At 39.2% G+C, this 12,370-nt stretch overlaps 1 protein-coding gene across 1 annotated transcript in view; it reads left to right on the top strand.

The window, feature by feature from the left end:
- The window catches only part of LOC138516434 (sialic acid-binding Ig-like lectin 9), a 530,018-nt gene that overhangs the window by 163,497 nt on the left and 354,151 nt on the right, over positions 1–12,370 (top strand). The gene's annotated exons all lie outside the window — the stretch shown is intronic.

Below are 12,370 nucleotides of genomic sequence, written 5' to 3'. Positions count from 1 at the left end.
TTCTACAATTGACACCAGTAAGGTGAACCTATTTTTGAAACCTTAGGCCACAAACTCTGCCATAACACTGTTGGCAGCATAGGAAGTGTCAACCTTTGGCAACATTTCCAATACAGAGAATTAACAGAACATGCAGCAATCTGCAGATTTCACTTATGCCACCATCTTAAAAAGTATTAGAGTTGGTGTACTATCGCAAGAAGCACAAGCAGTATTGAAAAACCGGCACATTCATGCACTTTATGGCGATCATGCATGTGCAACTGAGGTTATGGAACAATTAGCGCACAAAAATGTCAATTGTATGGCCTTAATGCCAACTCTTGCAAGCTGTTTCAAATTCAATGAAACAATGTTAAAAAAAGAAATGCAACCAATAATAGAAAATAGGGCTTCAGACAAACTAGACATACATTGTATGACAGTACCCATGTGTGAGCAAGCCACAACAAGACTAAATAGTTTAGAAAATTCAATCTCCAACACAGCTGGGTTGGAACAAATATTAAAATTATCCTTAAATTGTAGAGTAATGCTTAAACGTAATCTTGATGTCGAGCAAGGGCCAGTTAATGGAGCACTGGGTACAGTTGTAGGCTTTCAATCGTACCCACGTGATAGCAATATTCAGTTTGTCAATATTCGCTTTGATAAACTTTCAGAAGTGAAAAGGATAGGGCGCTCAATTGCTCGAGTCCTTCTCTTCAAATACATGTATGTACGTAGAGAGCAATATTCTCTAACTCTTGCATATGCAGTTACCATTCATAAATCCCAAGGTCTTACCCTAGACAAAGCATTGATAGATATAGGAAACACAGTCTTTAAAGAAGGCATGAGCTACGTAGCATTATCACGCTTACATACACTTGACGGTCTATTGCTAATGAACTTTGATGCAAGTAAAGTCAAAGCTGATATTCCTTGCATTCTAGAATACAATAGACTGTGTTCGCTGTACACCCCCATCTGAAACAATATCCTATTCCAGATGAAGTAAAACGTGGTAAAAGAAAACTAAATCAAAAAGAAATGCAACAGATTAACAGCAAATCCCTCAAAGAAAACAAAAGAAGCTAATGTTTCATCAATTACCACAAACAAAGAAGAACCTATTAGGGTATGTGAACCAGGTACGTTTTCAAAGAAGGAACAGAAACTCTGAAAAATGGACTCAGATGCAGAACTAGCTGGTCCATTCAAATTTGCAAATGAAACTGGGGTAAGTTGCTATGCAAATGTAGCAATTAATATACTATTTCAATTGTTAACAATATTTACTTACACAGTACAGACCAATTGTGTTTGCAAATGTTAATGCTTCATAGAAGCGCTACAAACAATCCTGACAACACGTACAGTGTGCATGGAATAAGGCAAGAATTGGACCACTGTGCTAGAATGGTGAGATTCACTATAAACTCACAAGAAGATCCACAAGAATTCCTAATGTACTTACTACTAGTATTGGAAAACAAAAGCATACATGTAAATGAAATCTTCCAGATTTCGTACATGTGGAAACATACATGCACTCTCTGTAGCAATCTGATACAGGAACAAATCCCAAATGAGCGATTTGTGTATGTTTACATACCTAATTGTGAATCTATTCCATTTCAGCAACTTGTACAGAATGCAAATCACGGCAGGATTATGTACTATTTGCAATTCAGACAATCGCTCCACCTTACTGATACCATCACATAGTGCCTAGATAATACTTATGCTTCTACGTTATAATGCAGATGGTACTAAAAACAGCTGCAAACTGACTGGATTCACACACGGTCAAGTGTCACTTGGAAAGAAAACCTTTGCAACAATAGGCATTATATACCATGCAGGAGCTACAACCAATGCAGGTCACTACACTGCATACATTAGAAAGACATGTGGATGGTTCGAATGTAATCATTGCACCATTACTCTAAAGCAGAGATTGCCAGCTAATCTTACAAATGCATATTTAATCTTCTTAAAGCCAAAATGTAATAAATAATGTGTACGTCAAGATTAGCAAAAAATTATGTGAACGACTACAAACAGAATACGCCTACAGGTATCTAACTGCCCAAGAGGATATAACAACGACACAAATAAATGAATATCACAGATCTATAAGAACAAATGCACAGTTAGAATACGCCTACAGGTATCTAACTGTTGTTAAAAATCGGCAGCAAGGCAACAAACATAACATTAATCAGAAAGAAGAAGGAAGCACTCAAAGGAAACAAGGAAGTAGTTTGTACCATAGCAAATAAAGTATTTTTTTTAATCTGACAAGGATTTATTTTCCCCAGACCCAAGGATTAGAAAAGCAAACACAGAAACTGAGCGGAATGCACAGTACACTGGTTTGTACACTAAATATGAGGGTAAAAAAAAGGCAAACGGTCTATTATGCAATATAGTACATTTACATAAAATGCAAAGACTAACATACCTTTTTCTTTTATCACAGAAATTATGAAAGGATACTTCCGCCAAGTACTAAAGGCATTTTAAACATATATGGATTCTGAACAAAGTAAGGCGTAAGTATAGACTGTAGGCCCTGGCCACAAGCACCGCAGCATATTACACCCATGGTTGCGTAAAAAGAAGTAGCACACCCATAGAAGGAAACATTTTAAATGTAGCATGTATTGAATTTGTACCCAAAACTCTGGGAGCTGGCCACACCTGCCAGATACATAATCGATTGTGTGGGTGTGAAGTATAAATGTAATAAGCTGCAGTGGTTGTTGGCAGTGTGTACATGCTTGGGTGTATGGCATACAGCCTGCAACCATGTACCCAAAAGTATACATCTAGGCCACAACCACCGCACTAGATAAAACTGATGTTGGCTTGTAAGTGAAGAAGTTATAACTTTGTTGTTGGGTCTCCCCACAACCACCTCAATGATGTGTGGTAGTTGGTTTTTTTTTCTATAGGTCTGGTATCCTTCAGTGCTTCTGGCCAGAGGCTGCACTCCTTCCTGTATGTCCATAGATATTACATGGGATAGGTGTGCAGTGGCTTGGACGTCCAGTGCTTACAACTTTGTTGTTGGGTGCATGGCCTTCAGCCATGCACCCAAGACTGTACACACTCCCCACAACCAGGCAATCGATACGCAGTACTACGAGTGTATTCATGGGTGTGACATGCTGCGGTGGTTGTGGCCAGGGCCTACAGTCTTGGAAGTAAGGCCTTCGGCCGACGGCCATGCATCCAAGACTCTAGGCCCTGGCCACAACCACCGGAGCATGTCACACCCATGGCGGAGTATTAATGAATACAATACCCATGGGAAAAAGTAATGCAATTACGGCATGTTGTCAATTTCAATGTTCGCTAACACCACGCGTGTCCTTACTACAGTTACAAGTTGCCTGTGCACTGCATGGACTGAAATGCTACCGTTATTGGACCCCTCATTTTCTGTGCGACAAAGTGGCCATACAAAATACATCATGAAGACCGACCGCCAGAACAAATGCATTTATCACCCATGTCTTACTGTCTCAAACTTTCCCAACGCTCTATGACACAGCAAAAGAGTTTTATAAATATAGCATGTTTGCGCTGGTTGTCGCACCGCTATCGGCGGATCCAACATGTCGGGCGCATCCAAACAATCTGATGCAGAACACGTCTCGCTGCAGCCAATCGGAAGAGACATTGTGTGTCCGCGGTCATGACGTCAGCCCCTTAGCCAATCGGTATCTTGTCCATGGATCGAACAGGGAAGTGTGACCGCGAAGCGGACATAGATATCACTAATTTTTTCAGACCTACTTTTTGGTCATTGTTATGAAAAGTACTGCACGGAAGGTCACCAAATTTACAAGAGCACGCTTTCTGGACCAAGCGCCTGTACCTGCCGCAAATCTGGTGAAAATCTGTCCAGCGGTTTGACCTGTAGCCGCGCGCAAAGTTTTCCCCCATTCAGTCTATGGCAAAAAATACGTTTTGGGACCCCCTCTATAACTAAACCCCCCCCACACCCACCCCTGGACCAAACCTCACCAAACTTTGCAGAAAAATTCAGAGTGCCCCATATACATTATTTGCAAGGTTTGGTGAGGATTCGTCCAGGCGGAGCAGAGTTATAGGCCGCCCAAAAAGTGCTCTTCCTATGGAAACAGCAACTTAACCATAACTACACGGCCACTAATGTGGCCGTGTAATATTCAGTAAAAAAACTTAAAGGGACGTTATGGTTCCAAGTAAAACCGAAAACCCCCTGAAATTCGCCAGTTATGGTAAGCTAAGCAACCATAACTCACGCCACCACCGTGCACTGCTAAAACTAACACCCAGGACATCAAAGATGACATCACAAATGTCATTGATGACATCACATGTGCATTTACTTTTCATGAAAAGTCTGTACAAGGGATTCTTATTATAATGTTGATACAGTGTCAAGGATCATTGGAATAAATATCATGAGCTAATTAGTGCATTAAGCAATGCATTGATATAAATGGTATTCTATTATGAAGTTCTATCAAGTATACTAAGCTACTCATGCAGAAACATAGGCATTGTGAGCAGTATACATGATGAAGGTGCAATATTCATAATCTCGCCATGTTGAATAGTGAAATAACTGCTTTCTTATTAGAGTTTTGCGTACTGTGAAACATGTAATAAGTAGCTAATAAAACCCACCTAGTACATAATTGCATTATTACAGCCAAAACACAAAGAGACAACACCACATGCAAATATGAGTATCTACAGGGAAAGTGAAATAAGCAAAAAAGCAGCAGTAGTAGCAGAAAGAGTTCATAAGCTAACTGATTATCTTTATGCAGAGAAATTATTGCTCTGTTTCAAAGCTGCTACTTACCCTATGTATGTGTATCACATGATGTGACTGGACCCTAAGGAAAGTAGTATGAATACAATGTATTCAAATATGAGCATATATATACATGAAAAGTACAGTAATAAAAAAAACTATCAGAATGTGCTGATAACCCTACTGATTATCTTAATGCACAGAAAGGATTGATGTCTTTCAAGCCTGTGTCTTCCCCTATGTATATGTTTCATATAATGTGACTGGACCCTAAGGGAATTACTGCAAGAACATACTTGAAGGATAAGTCTACAAATATAGTACCTTTTCAATTTTTAGTTCCTAACTGTTACTGAAGAAAACCATGTGGCCTAGATATGTCAGTAAAGGAAAAAAGGGGGAGCAGACATGTGATGTCATCAATGACATTTGTGATGTCATATTTGATGTCCTGTGCCTTAGTCTTAGCAGTGCACTGTGGTGGCGCGCATTATGGTTTCTTAGCTTACCATAACTGGCGAATTTCAAGGGTTTTTCAGTTTTACTTGGAACCATAACGTCCCTTTAACAAAGTTTTTTCACTGAGTTTCATAGGTTTTTAGTAGCACAACTTAACCATAATATCCCTGACTTTATATTCATGTAACATAGAACATACTGAACCCCCAGCTAGTGATTTTGATGTCCGCTGACTTTGTGTATGTCCGCGGACAACAGCAGCACTACCCAAAAACTCAGGGGGTATCTTAAATTGTTATATCATGCCATGTGAACACTGCACAAGTTCAAAAACCTACACACAAACACATTATATGTAGTAATAAATAAGAAGTGGAACCTATATATGTAACACATCAACCATCCATTTAAATACCATATGTACTAAAAATGGATTATACCAAAAGAAGAAAGATAGGCTTCCAACATAATTACCTCACAGAAACTGCACAACTAGGAGCAACAGCTTAGCTACAACCAGTAAGAACACAATTTACCAGAAGCTATTAAGTGTACTTCATTTTCTTATATATTTCTAAAATGTCTGTATTAGATACAATAAAAGTGATATATTTTTCTTTTCTCACAGAAATGTCCAGTACTTTGGAGTGGCTTGAGGAGAATTTCCCACGTGAGGAAATGTCTGAAGATAGTGAGCCTAATAGTAGACACTTCTCTATATAAGCCAATTAATAAGCATGACTTTATGTACACTTAACATATATATTTATTTTTTTACAGACCATATAAACATTGAAAATATTACATCAAAAGATATATTGGATAAGACTCCCCAGTGCATGGAAGAAAAAATGGACATGCTCATGGCAAATTTCAACAATTTGAAAAACTTTGTGGAGGACCACATAAAATAAAAAATTAAATACCATTGTCCCACATGTACCTGTCCCTCCTCTCCATATCCCAGTCAATTATTCCCAAACCCTCTCCACGAAGAAAAACGTTTTGATGAGACTTCCATCCCTTCATCTCCTCCTACCAATCCGCTTGAAACCCCCAATTCTCCTGTGTTTGTCTGTTTCTGCTTCCCCTTCTCTTTCATAAATTTTACTTCTATATATAATAAAACAAAAATATTATATGTGTCTCAAATCAGTTCTTTTTTGTGTTTTTTTAAAAAAAAGGCAGTTGAAGTGTCCGCGGACAGCGCGGCTGTCTGGGATGTTCATAATCAAACGAAAATGAGGGTGTCCTAAGGACACTATACCTGTCCGTATTGTTCGCAGGCAATTTGAAACTGTTCTAAGAACACACTCGGTGTCCAGGATGTCTGCAATTAACCAAAATTAAGGTGTCAATAGGACACTATACCTGTCCGTACTGTTCACAGGCAAGTTGAAACTGTTCTAAGAACACACTCGGTGTCCGGGATGTCCAATTAACCAAAATAGAGGTGTTCTAAGGACACTATACCTGTCCGTACTGCCTAAAGAACATCTACGCACATGCGCACCACACCAGTACGTTCTCCGAACATCACGCCTGTCCGTTACTGTTCGCGTCGCTTGTGTCGCACGTTTAATTAATTTCAGGACCCGAATACTGTCCGTAGAACACCCACGCATGCGGATACCTGTTCCCTTTGTGGACATTTTCGCGACACCATCATGTGACCGAACCCAGGCTGAGCGTGTGTTCTGAATTGCGGACACTGTCTGGGTTCCTGAACATTTTAAAAGTACCTTTTCAGGCAATCCACATTATTTGCACCATAGCACATGTCCCAGACAAAAACCCTGACTTTCTACATACTTTTTGGAACTTTTTGAGCCCTTTTGTTCAGCGCTGGTGTCCGCAAACCGCACACCAGCACCCCTATAAAAGGCCACACCCCAGAGCTCATCCTCATTGTGTTTCTGGCTACCTTACAGAACACAGACTATTTTGCTGCCAATTTTCCAGATTTTTTGGCTCTTCTACTGCCACCTGGTGCTACATCTGCCTCAGCACCACCCCCACCCCCTCCTCCACCACCACCACCACCAGCTCCCCAAGGCCCTGAAGAGGGGAACAGACGTGAGGTTGTAGAGGATGATGAAGAGGATGATGAGGATGAGGTAGTTGAAGTCCCTACTACCAGCACTCGCCGTGAGTCTTGGGTGTGGCTGTTATTTACCATTCATGGTAACGTACCCAAGGCGCGTGCGAACAAAGTCACCTGCAACCAGTGCAAAATGGTGCTGAGTCGTGGGAGGCTTGGTTCGTACAGCTTAGGTACGACTGCTATGAAGCGACACCTAAGGTCGTTCCATGGAGGGGCCGTTTGCAAGGTTGTACCTTGGGAGGAGCGTAGTAGGTTGAGTTCCTCTACTTCATCCTCTGTTTCCGCTCCTCTCACCACAAGAGACACTCCTGTTGGAGAGCGCATCCCTCCAGCTGCCTCACAGGCCATTCACAATGCTGATGACCCTTAACTTTTTAGGGTCACCGTTTTGTGTATGTATTGCGATGCAGTACTCTGCAGGGGGGAGAGACTTTGAAGTGCTTTCGAGACTACGGTCTCACCCTACATCTTCCTCTCTCCACCCGCCCATTCTTATTCAGAGCCACCCTTCACAGTCTAAAAATAGAAGTGACTAATACATGGAGCAGGACCCTGTGCATATTTTAGAAGTCCATGGACAGTTCGCGGACATCTAAAATTTTGGGGTGCTGCCCTATCAAAATCAATGCACTTTTCTCTAGGAGGAAGTGGTGCCTTTTGGTGATTTTTTTTTTTTGTATTTGAAAAACTTGAAATAGTGAACATCTACTGAAAAACTGATAGCTGTAATCCCACAAAAGGACGCAATGCATTTTGTACATTTCTCAAAAAAATCTGATTACCAGCATAAGTAAGATGGACTCCTCCATCTCTGCGAAAAATGTACGTGCTACGAAACATAATATTTTCATTGTGAAAAGAGGACATGCCAAAATCTCCTAGAAAGGCACAAACAGCCTTATTAACATTCCGCCTTGCTTTCTCCATTTGTGGACCAAATGAAGAAGAACGCAGACACATTTGTCTCTGCGCAATACGAGAAAATATTACTTGAGAATTTGGAAACATGTCCATGACCTTCCCATGACCTTCCCTTTCATCTCAAATTACAAAGAAATTCCTGACACATGTTCTAAACTGTTCCCTCCACAATGAATTATAATTATGTCTGGATGAAACTCTGTCTTCAAACTAGCACAGAGAGGTGCTAAGTCTAGCCACTTCATTCCATGCACTTCCACATGAGGGAATCCAAGATCTGCAGCTACTCCACAGTGTTGTGCATGTGCCTCCAACCAATGTACCCACGAGCCTCCTAAAATCCACACAATCTGTTTTCTGAAACACACAGCCATAGCTAACTGTTCTTCTCAAAGGAAAAAGAAATTCTGACAAACTCTCTCCTTACACACCCACCCACCCACCAAACTTTACTGACCAATAAATTGCTCTGCTCATTCTCATTTGCATGCCTCTCCACCTCAAAATCCCCGCATGTTATATGCCATGTCCGCAGACTGCCGCCAAGTCCACGGACATATCGTAACTTGGACAGCCCTTCTACCATTTCCACTTCACTCTCTGTGCCATTCCCTCATTGGATACAGCTAACCTGTCACACAACCATCCACCAATCACATCCACTACCTCTACATCTAACTCCATCATCAGAGTTCAGCACTTCAAATGTACTGTTGATTACTCTGAGTACAAGTCTCATATCATTGGAAAGCACCTACTACAAAAACTGCTGTCTACTTGCAGCTGCATGCATATCCACATGCATGAATACAAACTACAGGTATGCATATTTTCTGCACATCACATGTACAACTCTTATAAAATAATATAAACACTGTAATTGCCAATTAACCTCTATAGCCTATACAATTAACTTATTCTAATTTTTTCCATCTACCATAATCAACTGTCACTTCCAAACCTATCTACTATCTAAACATTTTTTTACACACAACAGTATAATTATAGAAAAACACTTAGTACTGTATTATAAAATTACACACAGCTAGACACTATCATTGAAAAACTCCCAAATGCAATAACACCACTGCCTGTAAATCACATCCTTCTGATTTATTACCCACACCTTCACAAATGCATACATTGCACGCTTTTCTATACAGTATCTGCCATTTACCTTATAAAAATTGTAAAATAAGTATATCATTATTTCTTCTTTCTCCTAACATTCAATAACACAGCCTGAAGAAACCAAACGAGTTTCATACACTTCCTATTCTTCTCATTTGCAAAGCATGTTGAACTAACATATTTAAAATAAAATATAAAGACTGCACAAAGTCAATGGAAATTGCATGCATACACTATGTTCAAATATCAAACAAGAATACTACTATAAAAACATAAAATTCAATGTCTAAATTAACATCAGTGCTATATACAAACAAAATTACTACCTTCTTTGCTTTACAATTGCAGTGAAGACCACTCTCCTGAAAAGCAGCAGAATCCGAAGTACAAACAACAACTCAGAAGAAACCTGCTCATTCTACACAAAAAGTAAGTACAATACTACCATAATATTCTTACTGTTACTCAAACACACTGTGCGGTTGATTCATGGTATTTGTGCACCAAAAAAAAGATTAGTGCACCATTCCGCCCACAAATCCCAATTTGTTAAACAGGGATTTGCAGGCAGAATGGCGCACAAATCCCCGTTTTTCGGCGCACAAATAACATAACTCAGCCCCTAGAATGTTAGTATTGCAGAACAAAGAACTGTTTTAATTCTATACCATTAGATTTAGTATTTGTGCTTCTCCTCACCACTATCTTACTTTCTACTGTCACCTGAACCCCAGTATAGTAACACACAAATACAAGAATGGCCTTCCCAAATAGTTGTAGCTGCCCAATGCACAATCACACACCATCACATACATCTCTACCATCATACTCACACTCATGCACACAGCACACATGTATCACAGAACAGCCCAACCCATACCTTCTTTATTTTTTTCAACAGACCCCAAAGAATGCCTACCAAAAAGCAAGTCCGTAGAAGTAGAGCAAATGAAAAAAGAAGTGGCCAAAATAAGCATCCATCTCTAGCAGAATTTATACAAAAATGTCAAACAAAACAGCTAATAGTCATTTAGCGAAACAAAACACGCTTCAAGTACAGAAACTTTGCCTCCTCTATCAAAATGTAAACCAAAACAGAAAACGATAATCAAGAATTCAGCTACGACTACTGCTAAAACTGCTCAAATAAATCTTGATATAGTGGCAACTAAGCATACCAAAAAATGTATGTTAGCAAAAATGTTCCGCCACAGAGTCCTTCAGAATCTTATAAAAAACAGGAGAGAAATCATACACAACCCTTAAAACCTAAAAAAAGTACAATCCTTCTCAAAAGAAAGTTATTTATTTTAGTGTTAAACAGAATGAAACCACTAACAAAACGAATTACTAAATTACAAAAAAGTCTTATCAATAAATGAAATATCAACAAAAATAACTTCTTAAATATCTGTGGAGGTGAATGGAGTCACACCACAAGCACATACCATATTTTAATGAAGAAGCATACAAACTAAAGCAAACAAATACAATTGCTATACATAGCAGTGGACGAGGTTATGAAAAACTTAATAATGCCATAATGGAACAAGAAATAGTGCTTACAAAAATATCCCCAGAAAACTCAGAATTACCTCTCCATTCGACTGGACCAGAACATCCAGCATACAAATGGCCATGCACGTCAATGTGTACCATTCCCAAAAAATCCTTCACATCTTTACGCCAATTCCTCAATCAGTATGTGAAAGGCAAAGACAAAATCAAAATGAAACTTCTGCAAAATATGGATACCTGTCCAGTGCGTAAATACACAAGACTACAAGAACATTCATTAGCCTGCATTTCAGGACCTATTTGCAAAAGCACCTTCCATCATATCAAAATTATATCAACACATCATCCAACTATAAGAAATCTAGTCTATAAACTGTACTATGCTAAAAGTCCTGCTTTTGCACTAGCCAATTTAAATAACAATCTTCTACATGGTACAGCCAAATAACTACTTCAACAAATCGACCATATCCAGAAAAAATATTTTGGAAGTGCAAGCCACTTACAAAATGCAATACCTTTACAACAGACTAGCAACAATTCTACACATGGCAACCTTCTACTACACACATACAAAAAAGAAATACTAACATTTAAAAGTACATCCGCTGAAGTACCAAACCGTGTGTGTGTGTTGCCGCAGAACTTTGTATAAAAGTAAAACAAAAACTGTAGACGTAACATACAAAATAGAAGACAATGAAGATTCCAAATGGTTTGAATTAGCTCTCTACCTTATAGCAGAAAACAAATACGAGATAACTGACCCCTTAATACTTTGCAGTTACTGCACTACAAAACCTGACAACAACCAAACTCCTTCACGTGCTATCACAAATAACCTGGAATTATTCCCACTACCAAAACCCCTACAACAACTCAATTTATATGAGAGCATCATAATTCAAACAGTGCACCCATTTCAAGCAATAATACACCTTCAACCAAAAACAGCAAAATTACCTCGCTCTGAATTGGTGAAAGGCATTTGTGGCAACATAGTTTATTACCATTAGATCTGACAGTAAATGTGCACACTCTAGGAGTGTAACGTCCAATAGAGCAATCTTTAATTATCTTAGTAAATGGTGTACCAACAAAAGACAAAAAAATTTGGCAACAACTAGTCGACATACATAAAGTTAGACAAGCCTTGCACCAGAAACTGGTCAATTTGAACTTCTGGATCCTGCTGCAGTATCCAATATTTTAGACCATTATACAATTCATCCATTGCACTCTAAAGACAGCATAGATGATGCACTGGAAACTTACCAAATGCGACAAACCAAAGGATCACCAATGAGCTTATGGGAAAAAAGTATAGAAGCACATGCTTTTCTTCTACTATTTCCTACTGGCAAAGGAGGAAGATACGATGATAGACCCACTCAGATAACAGCATCAGAATACCGCTCATTACTAATGTATTCTGA

Source organism: Ambystoma mexicanum, chromosome 6q, assembly GCF_040938575.1.
Source record: "Ambystoma mexicanum isolate Mex_15411 chromosome 6q, UKY_AmexF1_1, whole genome shotgun sequence".
Classification (NCBI taxonomy): domain Eukaryota; kingdom Metazoa; phylum Chordata; class Amphibia; order Caudata; family Ambystomatidae; genus Ambystoma; species Ambystoma mexicanum.
This window is presented reverse-complemented; position numbering and strand designations above follow the sequence as displayed.